The following is an 11949-nucleotide window of genomic DNA, read 5'->3' as shown; positions in this document are numbered from 1 at the left end:
ATATGAGAACAAATACAAGTTTGTGACATCAAGCAGCATAAAGGGCTATTTTAGTACAGATAAAATAACTGAAAGTGGCTGACACCGGATGTCTTTAAAAGTTTAAAATGAACATGTCTGTTTATACATTAAACATGGTGGATAGAAAAGTGCTACAGTTTTCATTTCTGACACCTGATGTCTCACAGAGAAGAAAAAAAAAAAGTATGTCCATGTTTTTAAACAGCCATTCATATTTTTGTATTTGATCATGTAATTCTCATGTAATTTGGAAACTGTAATGGACTACCAATACTGTTTATTGTCGCTTAGCATAATAAGTCTGTTCATGAATGTCACGAAGTATTAGCTTTATGTAACAGCCACAGATCTTGGCATATGACCATAAGCGTGAATTTCATGCCCAGCTTTAATTGCAGTGCAATGGAAAAGAGATTAGAGCCAGGGCTTTTCAGGGCTTCGGGAAGGAACATGGAGAAGTTTTCTGTGTCTGTAAATATGGCACCCCAGAGCAGCATCACATTCACTCTTTCTTAGAAGAGCTGCTGCAGCGGCATCTTGGCAGCTATGAGATCATGCTAGGCGTCCGACCCAAACAAACTGGATCAGAATTTGAAGTTTCATCATTAGCTTCTCTCCCAGACTCTTTCATTGCACATATTCAGTTGAAATGATGAAATATTGTAAGCAATGTTATATCAGTCATGTCTCTCACTCACAGATTGTGGTAGATATCTATGAAGGAATTGCATGTGGACATCAACGGTACATTCATCACAATTGAACTGCTCCCTCTAGTGAAGAAAACTGTCACTGATATAAAGGTTCAAATGAAAACTTTCCAACAATCCCCTAGCACTGCTTGATTAAAATGAAAGCCTGTTTATGCCTTAGTCAAACAAAACAAAACAAAAAAGCTAAACAAAAAGCCAAACCAAACCAAATAAAACAATCAATCAAACTATTTCTTTTAATTGCAAACATTTCTAAAAAGTGTGAGTCTATATCTTACATGGGCGTTTTGTATGCAGTGGAAATGCTTAACCTCTGAAAATACAGACATGTCCATGATCCTTCTACTAACTGATGGCCGACCCAGTTCTGGTGTGTATTAACTTTGCAGAATACAAAACTGTTTTAAAATACTTTGTCTTTGGCAATTTTCATGCAGATTAATTAATGTTGACTTTGTTACTTCATATAAAACTTTAGAACAGGGGCTTTCAGACTGGGTAAAGGGGAGTGCTATGGCTTCATATAAATTAAAACAACAGTCAGGGTAAAACAGATCAAATAAATGTATTATAAATATAAATAGAAACATATGTCCTTCCAAAATGTCCTTCCAAACATTTCACAAATTTTTCTAAACCTTTCACAAATCACTGTGCACTATGTACTGTCTACAAACCTGTTCCTGGAGTGCTGCCATCCTGCAGATTTCAGCTCCAAATCCACTCAAACACACCTAAACCAGCTCCCCAAAACATTCAGGGTTACTTGATAATTACAGGCAGTGTGTTGGAGCAGGGTTCAGGCATGAAAACGGATCGGGGTGAAAAAGGTGATAAGGATATTACCCCTGTGGGGGGGGGGGGGGGAAGAACCTACCGCAATTTTGGTAATATTGGTCAAAATCTTCTTCTTTTGCCGTTGCTTGATTTGAGGACTGCGCGTGCACTGAGGTGTCACCAGTTTTTTGTTTAGAGTGACAATCTTACCAGCGTACTCTGAAGTCAAAATGTGTATCCGCTATCCAAATTGTGTTCAGGTTGGCAGGTCTGCTTATTGATATAACGGTGGACCACTTTACCTTCTACCTTGTCAGTCCCCTCACCTCAAAATCGACCTCCTCAAAAACGGTAGCATTAGCTTTTAATTTTCCACTGGAGCTTTAGCTAGCTGGCTAATGTTGCATTCTCTCCTGCTGTGTTCAATGACTCAATTCATCAGGCTGTAGCTAACGTTCGCTAAGTCTATGTCAACAGAGCTCCTGGGTAACTTAACTGAGGCCCCGTCCACACGGAGACGGAGCTCACCCCAATCCGATCTTTTTTTTCCTCGTCTCAAGAAATATCTGCGTCCACACGAAACCGCATAATGATGTAGTATACATGCCAGACCAGTATGTGACGCTGTAATTCTGCCACAGAGATACACTAAAAACAGAGAAGAAGACTTGGACTATGCTCATAAACCTTGCGCGTGGTACACAAACGAACATGGAACAATACATTTATTAATCAGTGTTAATGTTAGTTAATAAAAAGACAATCGTTCAGTGTTTTTGTTGCTGTTACGTGACGTAGAGGTGTCTGACTAGGGGGGAGACGTGAGCTGATGACGTCATCGTTTCAGAAAATATACGGATTAGCCGTCCAGATGAAAATGCAAAGACGATTTCTAAAGTTAAAACTTTCCCCACTGTCCTCTATTTTCCTTTTAATTAAAGTCCTTCTCTATTAAATTTCCTACACATCATAAAGACATGTTCCACTGTTTCTGGCACATTACAGCTCCCACAATTTCCTGAATTACGCTTTCCTATCAGCTGTAGTGTTTTGTTCAGTCCAGTGTGTCCTGTTCTCATTCTTGTAAAAATTGCCTCTTCTCTCTAATATTTTGCCACCTTCTTGCCCTTCAACCAACTCTAGTGCTTCAATAACAAGTCTTTTACAGGGATTATAAAAATTTACAACATTTAAACTACCATTATCACACCAAACCTCAGTAACTAAATACTCTAATCCTTCACCCTTACCTAAAACTCTGTAGGGAACCCCCACCTTAATAAAAGTAGCACACCCACCCCCACTACTATCACTCCTATCATTTCGCTCACACACATACCCATTTAAAACAAAATTCAAATGAGGTTTCAACCATGTCTCAACAACGCAAATAATCTCAGGTTTAGTCTCTAATTCTAAGATAAACCTCTTGAGTTCTTGCCCATTTGCCACCAAGATTCTAGCATTCCACTGTATAAAGAAAATGTTTTTTTTTTTCTTTTTTTTTCTTCCCTTTAAGTTTTAGCTTGTAAACTCGATGCAGGCAACTGTGAAGACGGCTGTGATAAGGATGCTTGCCACTTCCTCAATCCTCAATACAACTATATAAGGAAAACCCGTAACGACAGAGATTGCAGGTGTATGCTCATGTTCCTCCCGTCCCGCTGGAAAGCCAATCATCTGCTTTTAACTGTCAAGCCGGGAAACATTTAAGCCTATCGTCTGGTTCCACTGATGCATGTGCACAATTGAGGAACCCTTGCACATGTGTAGTAAAAGTTTAACCTGTGGGGGAAAAGGCATTTTAAACCTTATTTTGGGGCAAAGTCATAAAAATGTGGCGCCGTGTTAAAAAAAAATTCAGCTATTTTTATCATATTTTACTGCTGTTTCTATACATGCAGTTTTATGTGCCGGTGACCAGTGAAAGTGCAGTTCTGACTCTATACCCATTAATTTAGATAGGAGCCTGGTCTTGTTAGTCTGAGATAGCTGCCCAGAGGTGTTGCCAAGATGGCGGCCAAGTGGCACAACTTGCCTAAAAGGACTTTGTCACAGTTCACTAAATCGCAGTTCTCAGTTCACTGAATCTTGTGCTCCCTTCTGGCACATGCACCTGTTCACAGTTCACTGAATATGAATACCCCCCCCAAAAAAAGTTTTCTCATCGAATCTACACGATTCACGTAGGTCACCTATTTTGGTTTCAAAACCGCGAATTTCGCCGAAAGGTGAGGGATTTTCATGTGTATGAGTTAGAGTTGGAGTCTGCAGAGCGGTTGATCTCCAAGAGCAGGGTTGGAGATCCCTGGTCTAGTGCGTAAATTTTATAAGGTTATTTTGTCATCCAGCATAAGTATCTGAAATTAGGTGAGTCATAAATATTTTAAATAAATCCGAAACAGTGCATTAAGAGTCCAACATTCCACACTCAGCAAATTTAGTGCCGAAAAAATTTACCTAAATCTTTGATAGCCTGAGGGTTTTTTTTATCTCTTAACAAAAGCTTTCTTTATACTCAATTTTTTACTACAGGTCAGTTCTACCATGGTGTGAATTTTAAGGTCAGTGACTTGTTTCCTGGAAACAATCTCACGGTTACCAGGTGAATGAAAAAAAATGCATTGTTGAATTCACACCTCAAGAGAAACAGAAAATTAATTCAGATTTCCATTCAATCCCACATGACTTCAGGGGCTGGAACTTGAGAGATTTCGGACAAGATATGAAGGATGGAGAAAACGGGCCTTGCTGGTTCATTCACAATAACGGCACTGGGCTCCTTGATGGAGTTTACACAGATTACATCATTTCTGGTCTCTTCAAAACAGTATAGAAAAAACATTTGTCACTCAACAGAGCTTTGCACTACACATAAAGTACATGTTAGCTTTCATGTAGTCTTAGGTATATAAGATATGATGATTTTACTTGGATATAATGCAATATCATCTCTGGTTACTATCGTAACCTCGGTTCCCTGAGAGGCAGGAACGAGACATTATGTCAGCTATTGACGTATATGGGAACTCCTCCTTTCTCCACTTTCGCCTAAATCTTATGGGCGAAGCATGCATATACTGACAGGTCCGTGGGCAGTATGAATTGCATGGATGTGAAAATTGCGTCAGAATCATCACACCCACACATAAGCAAGACAGTTCTAGCCAATAGCCGCGTCACTAAAAGGACTCGCATCTGATAGGTGGAAATAGAACATCTGCTCCGAACCTGTTTATGACCATGATTTCCTGTTGGCCATCGGAGAATATGTTATGTGTCCAAACAGCGGGAATGATGAAGGGTACATACATTCCTCTGATTCGTCAACTTTATTTGGAATACCCATAAAACTATGCTGTGTGCCGGACTGTGATATTCATAAAAGAGAGTCAGAAAACGTGGGCAGCGAAGCAGGCATCAAATTCATCTGAAAAGGCTACACGTAGATCTAAAGGAACCCATAGATGCATAACATCTTTGGTCTCTAATTTGGAAAGCTATTACAGAAAACCTTGTGTAGCTGAGCTGGGGTTGCTTTGCACGGATTTTGGTTCTTTGGAGGGAGATTGCTGCGCTTGCTGGATGCTTCGTGAGACAGTTATCATCAACTGGCCCTAATTTTCCAACTGTTGCTCAGACTGTGTCTTTCCTATCTCACGAAGATTGAAGCCAGCACATCAGCATTTAAAGCATGGCTCGAGGCGGAGAGGGGTAAACTTAAAGAATCTCTGATCCCTCACTTATGCTATCATCTTTAAAATTACAGACAGACATGTCTTTGTCGTTACAAAAGTGCTCCGACAACATCTTAACGATGGCACTAATGAATGCTAGGTCTATTGCTAATAAGACTTTCTTAATTAATGACATTATTCTATCTCGCGGGTTGGACTTTTTATTCATGACTAAATCATGGCTAAATATGGATGAAATCAATCCTCTTTTTGAGAGAACTACGATTTTTAAAAAAGTGTTTTAAATATTGAATGTGTTCAGTTGGTTGTTATAGTAGTTTTGAAGTACAGGTGTTTAAGATTTATCTGGTAATTCCAGTACTCTGTGCACTTATTTATAGACCACCTAACTACAAAAAGGTTATTATAAGTCGTAGCCTAGTGGTTAGAACCCCCGATAATCTTATTTGATTGTCCGCCGGTTCCCACCTCCTTTTTCCCGATGATTATGAAGTTTATATTGTTGCAACTGGATCCTTTATATTTAAATAACTAATCACCCCATTTCTAAGCTTCCTTTTTATCCAAAGTATTAGAGAAGGCTATTCATCAGCTCATCTAGTTCTCTCTGCTGCCCTCAGGAAGACGTCTCCACAGCATCCGATCCCACACTAGCAGACTGAGGGATAGCTTTTCCCCTCAGGCTATCAGACTAATGACTAATCAGAACTAATACACCCTACAGCATACTCCCACAATATGGTATGCCACACTCTGGACTTTAACTCCAACAGTTCAACACTGGACTATACATGCACAATGCATTTAATACAATAACCTACCCATTACCACTGTATACCATCCGATGCACAACCATGACAGTTCTGTATCCAGTCCGCGTACACTCAGTTGCACCCATGGGCGTAGATTACGCGGGGGTAGCGGGGGACGTGCCCCTCCACTTTTAATATCACGGAAATACTCCCCTGGTTGCACCTTAGCATATTTTTTTTTCATATATATTTTTACATAATGTAGAATGTGTACATTCAGTGTATAGTGTATTATGTGGAGTGCTAACTGTATGTATGTACATATTGTGTATAATGTGTAGTGTTAACTCTAAGTATGTCTAATAGTACACTGTGTATACTGACAATGTGTATGTGCATATTGCACATTTTCACCCGTTGAAGTCTGTATGAAGTCTGTATGTTTCAGGGGCGTAGCCATCTTTTCAGAAGTGAGGGGGACAGAAATCACACACATACACACATATGTGTGTGTATGTATATATATATATATATATATATATATATATATATATATATATATATATATATATATATATATATATATAAAACATTACAATATAACATAAGCCTACCAGTCAACCATTTTATACAGTAAGATTTTTTATGTTTTTAAAGAAGTCTCTTCTGCTCACCAAGCATGCATTTATTTGATCCAAAGTACAGCAAAATCAGTAATATTGTGAAATATTTTTACTAATTAAAATAACTTTTCTATTTGAATATATTTTAAAATGTAATTTATTCCAGTGATCATTCCTCCAGTCTTCAGTGTCACATCCTTCAGAAATCATTCTAATACGCAAATTATCAATATTTTTTTTCAGTATCCTTTGATGAATAGAAGGCTCCAAAGATCAGCATTTATGTGAAATAAAAAGCTTTTGCATCATTATTCACTATATCATTCAAAATCTTAGAGTCAGTATAATTGTTATTTTTTTGGAAAACTAATTATAGAAACTAATACTAAAACTAATATAGCAAGGATCCTTTAAATTGATAAAAAAAAAAAACTGAAAAAATTATTAAAGGTCCCTAAATCCCGCTTAAAGTCCAAAGGAGGCCTTTTGGAAGAGAAAAAAGTCTGAATGAATGGTAAGATAAAAAGCTGCAAATTACCTTTATTTTTCATTCCATGGTGGAAACAATCTGCCATAATGAAACAAGTGAACCTGAATTAATACACCAGTAATGTAACCTACAAATAAATGTCATCAATGCGTCATTTGTTTGGGTGAAGAGCACGCGAAAGAAGGATCTGAGAGCATGCCCCTTGTAGAAAGAGATGTCTTTCTGTGGGGAAGACATCCTCTAATCTCCCTCCTTGCCATCTAAGCCCCTTCAAGAAAAACATCTCGCTTAAATGGCAAGGCATACGCAGCAGCAGATCAGGCCTTTGAGGAGGCAATCTTCGTGCATTGTGAGTTTTTCAAAGAAAAAACTTCACTCTCGTTCGCCTCTCTTTCCAATGAAAAAAGAAAAAAAGCCAGCCACCTGCTTCCTGTAGTTCAGGACCCTCCGCTGCTGAGGCACGGAGGAGAATAAGCTTGTGAGAATTTCAGGTGGATCTGTCTGAATGGTTTAGAGAGGGACTTTCCCTTTCACGCTCGTAATGCTGACAGATGATAGAGAACCTCGGGAGGATGATGTTATATCTTTAACACTTTCTGATACTGAGGTTAGTGTTCTGCTGGGTTTTTACCCAGGAAAAGCAGGACATATTTGAGGATGGTGAAGAAGCTGAGACTGAGCCTTCTCAATTCTCCTGCCCTGAGTATGTAGAGCTGTTGGAGGTTATAGATCGCGCCACGGCAAAGTTGGACTTGCCATGAAAATGCGTTAACAAGGTGACGCCGTGAAGGTCTTTCTGACCATAGCCCTCCAGCTCAGATGAGCCTTCCATTTCTGCCTGATCTCCACACAGAGATCGAAAAGAAATGAAAGAGGCCATTTTCTTCTCGCATCCATTAGTTTCGGCATTAGAGTTGTGCCGATATCGAGACGATGAACGAAAGCAGCTATGAGAGGATGCCCCCTGTAGAAAGAGCTTTCTTTCAGCGGGGAAGACATCCTCTCTTAATCTCCCTCCTTGCCATCTAAGCCCCTTCAAGAAATACATCTCGCTTAAATGGCAAAGCATACGCAGCAGCAGGTCAGACTGTGGCTTTATTACACATGATGGTGGTGCTTCAAGCATATCAGACTGATCTGCTAAGAGACCTGGTGTGATGAGTGGGGCGGGTCCGAGGGACGTGGGAACCTGGAGTGAGGCCAGGTGTAGTGATTGGAGATGAGCTGCCGGCCGCCCACGATATGGAGGGGCTGCCGTCCGTGAGGGAGCGGAGGAGTAGAGCCTAGTCTCGAGGGTACCCCCCCGGCCTGCGAGGGGCAATGGGGGTATGTGACAAGTGGGCGGGGCCGGGGACGTGGGAACCTGGAGTTAAGCCAGGTGTAGTGATTGGAGAAGAGCTACGCCTGCGCCCCACCGCCGGTCTCGAGTCCCACGTAGGAGATGGAAGGATATAAAACTGGAGCGACGATAGTGAATGACGAGAGAGGACCAGGCCTGGGCCTTATTTCATGTTTTGGTTTTTATTTGAACGCACCAGTTGTCCGTGAGGGGCTGGTGCGCTGTTTTGTGTTTATTTTTGTCATTAAAGTTTCATTTTGAGTGTGCGCCGGTTCCCGCCTCCTTCTTCCGGATGAATATGAAGTTTTTATTATTACACCTGGATAAAGGCAAGGGCCTTTCTCCTGATCAGGTAGCCGAGCTGCGCAACACCACAGATATCTCTCCATGCTACCAAGCAGGCCACCTCCACCATGGGCAGGACCATGGCGGCCATGGTGGGAGTGGAGAGACATCTCTGGATGAACCTGGCAGACATTGGGAAGAATGAGATGGCGCTACAACACAGAGACATCGTGTTAGCTCATCTAGTTTCTCTAGGGTTGAGACTCAACACCAAGAAGAGTATTCTTTATCCAGCTCAGAGACTTACCTCGGGATCATAACCATCGTTTGGGATTCGATCACGATGGGGGCACAACTGTCTCCCACTCAAATCGAGACCATTCGGCAGACTATGAGCAAAGTCAGGCTAGGCCAAGATCGCACCGTTTGTCAGTACCAAAAGATGTTAGGTTTCATGGCTTCAGCAAGAGCTTGGATTTCATCCGAGAGCCAATCCTCAAAAGCAAATAAAAGTGACGCGCGTTAGGGTTAGGGTTAGGACCCCATTGCTTGCCTTGGGTCCCACTCTAGAGGGACCGTGTTGGCGCAGATTGCTAAAGATGGATGCCTCCCTGATGGGCTGGAGTGCGGCCTTGGATGGCCGTCCAGCTCAAGGGGAATGGGAGGGTCATGAGATCGATTGGCACATCAATTGCCTCGAACTGATGGCCGTATTTCTGGCTCTGAAATATTTTCTCAATCATCAATTCATCAATTTAGGGGCTGTCATGTCCTAGTGCGGGTGGACAACACAGCAACAGTCTCTTATATAAATCACCAGGCAGGTCTGCGCTCACACAATCTGAACAGAATAGCAAGGCTGATTTTTCTTTGGGCCCAGGACAAGTTCCTGTCACTCAGGGCAGTTTACATTCCAGGGCATTTGAATATGGGAGCAGATTTACTGTCCAGACAGACACTACCGACGGGGAATGGAAACTCCACCCGGAAGTAGTGAAACAGATTTGGAAAGAAACATTTTACATGGTGGACCTCTTCGCCCCCCAACAAACAGCGCAATGTCCCCTCTACTTCTCTCTAGATCACCCAGCCCCCCTGGGTCTGGATGCGATGGTGCACCTGTATGCATTTTCTCCAGTTTCTCTGCTCCCGGGAGTTCTAGCCAGAGTTCGCAAACAAGGGTCTTGCCTCTTGCTGATAGCGCAACATTGGCAGAACAGAGTATGGTTCTCAGAGATAATGTCTCTCCTCGACGGATCACCATTGGCAATTCCAGAGAGGAGTGACCTTCTGTCTCAGGCAGAGGGCACGATATACCATCCCAGGACTGACCTGTGGAATCTTCATGCTTGGCCCCTGATGGGTACCAATTGAGAAACACTGAGCATTGTAAGTGCTAGCTCTTCTTCCACTAGACAAAGTTATGCCAGTAAATGTGGTGTTTTTGAAAGGTGGTGTGGTGTACACAATGTATATCCAGTAAACTGTCAGATTGCTTCAGTTCTGGACTTCATGCAAGAGAACAGGCACATGGCCAGGCCCTGCCACTCTTAAGGTTTATGTGGCCGCTCTTTCGGCTTGCCACACCTTGGTTGACGGGGTGCCAATCGGGAGACACCCTCTGCTCTCTAGCTTCCTTCGTGGGGCAAGGCGACTGAGGCCTACAGTAAAAATTAAGATGCCTTCTTGGGACTTAGCTATAGTTCTCGAGGGTCTTGTTGAAACCCTCTATTGAACATATAGACTCAGCATCTGATAAACTTCTGACTCTAAAAATGTTTTTTCTAATGGCAATAATTTCTTTGAGGAGAATTGGGGATATGCAGGCTCTGTCTATCTCTCCATCATGCTTAGACTTTGCACCAGGAATGGTGAATGTGATTTTGCATCCTCATCCTGATTACCTGCCTAAGGTTCCATGTTCGGCTGTACATCCGGTCATTCTAGAGGCCTTCTGCCTCAACCGTTCACATTTCAAGCTTTGCCTATAGGTCTCATGGCTCACTACACCAGGGGGGTCGCCTCCTCTAGTGCTTTAGCAAGGGGTGTCCCCTTGCAACAGGTATGTGATGCGGCAGGTTGGTCCTCTCCGCACACATTCATAAGATTTTATAGTTTGGATGTTCATGTTACTTCGGGCTCTCATGTCGGGGTCTCGTCTTTTGCCTTGCTGAAGATGTCCCAGGACTGCTCTTCAGACAAAATATCCTGATGATGCACCTGTGGCTTATCTATTTATAGCCCTGTGTTGCGGGTGTGTGCCAATAACGTAACCGACTGAGGCTATATTACCTCCAGATCAATTCTATCAACTTGTTACACATTATTCACAGCTGGTCACGATTAAGATGTTTCCCAATGCGCTGAGCAGCGCAGCATCTCGTTCCGCTTTCTCAGGGAACAAGGTTACAGTCAAGTAACCAGGAACATTCTAATTATATATCAGTCTGGCGAGTAAACTAAAATATTACTAGCCAATGGCGATTCAATTGCCAAGGTGTCCGTAGAGGGTTGTGGGCGATAAAACGATAGCAATATGTATCGCGATAGACATGTAATCACTATAAATAAAAAATGTGTTCGATAAAACGTTCGATATACTTTTTTTTCGTCTGAAGAAACCAGAGGTTGCGAAGCAAGTTTGGTTGCATGTACAAATGCACTTACTGTTTGTTAACCTAGCAACGAAAGGAGTGACATGCTACCAGCCAATCATGTAACAATTTGGTTGCACCATATCATTGTCCGGTGTTGGATTCTTCCATAGACAGCAAAAGAAATGGACAAAGCGACCCCATTGGATTCAACAGAGAAAAGTGAAGTCAACTAGTAGCACGCATTTCCTGGGGATAGAGCGTACTGCGCAGACTCAAACTGGGCTTGATGACGTAAAGGCCTCGTGAGCAACCTGTCTGACAATTGTAAGTCTTCTAATCGCTGTTCCAAGAGAAATCTGAATCACCCACCGAATCTTGCAGACAATGTTGAATAATTTTGTCCTGTTGCTTTTATGGACTCTCTATGGGCTTCTCCCTTGTCTTCATGCCTCCACGTCCCCCCGATAGCGTCATAGACAGTAAAAGATTGCCTGTGAGCTTCTCCTCCTGTCGGTAATTTCTCTACTGAGTCGCAGGTTATGACGCAATCGTTAGCCTTTTTTTTTTTTTTTTTACTGCTTCTACGGGGCCACTACATAAGATACAAGTAATGGGGCCTTTTATACATGTTCCTGTTTCTTTAGAAATAATGAA

The sequence above is a fragment of the Carassius auratus genome, chromosome 36 (genome assembly GCF_003368295.1).
Source record: "Carassius auratus strain Wakin chromosome 36, ASM336829v1, whole genome shotgun sequence".
Classification (NCBI taxonomy): domain Eukaryota; kingdom Metazoa; phylum Chordata; class Actinopteri; order Cypriniformes; family Cyprinidae; genus Carassius; species Carassius auratus.
This window is presented reverse-complemented; position numbering follows the sequence as displayed.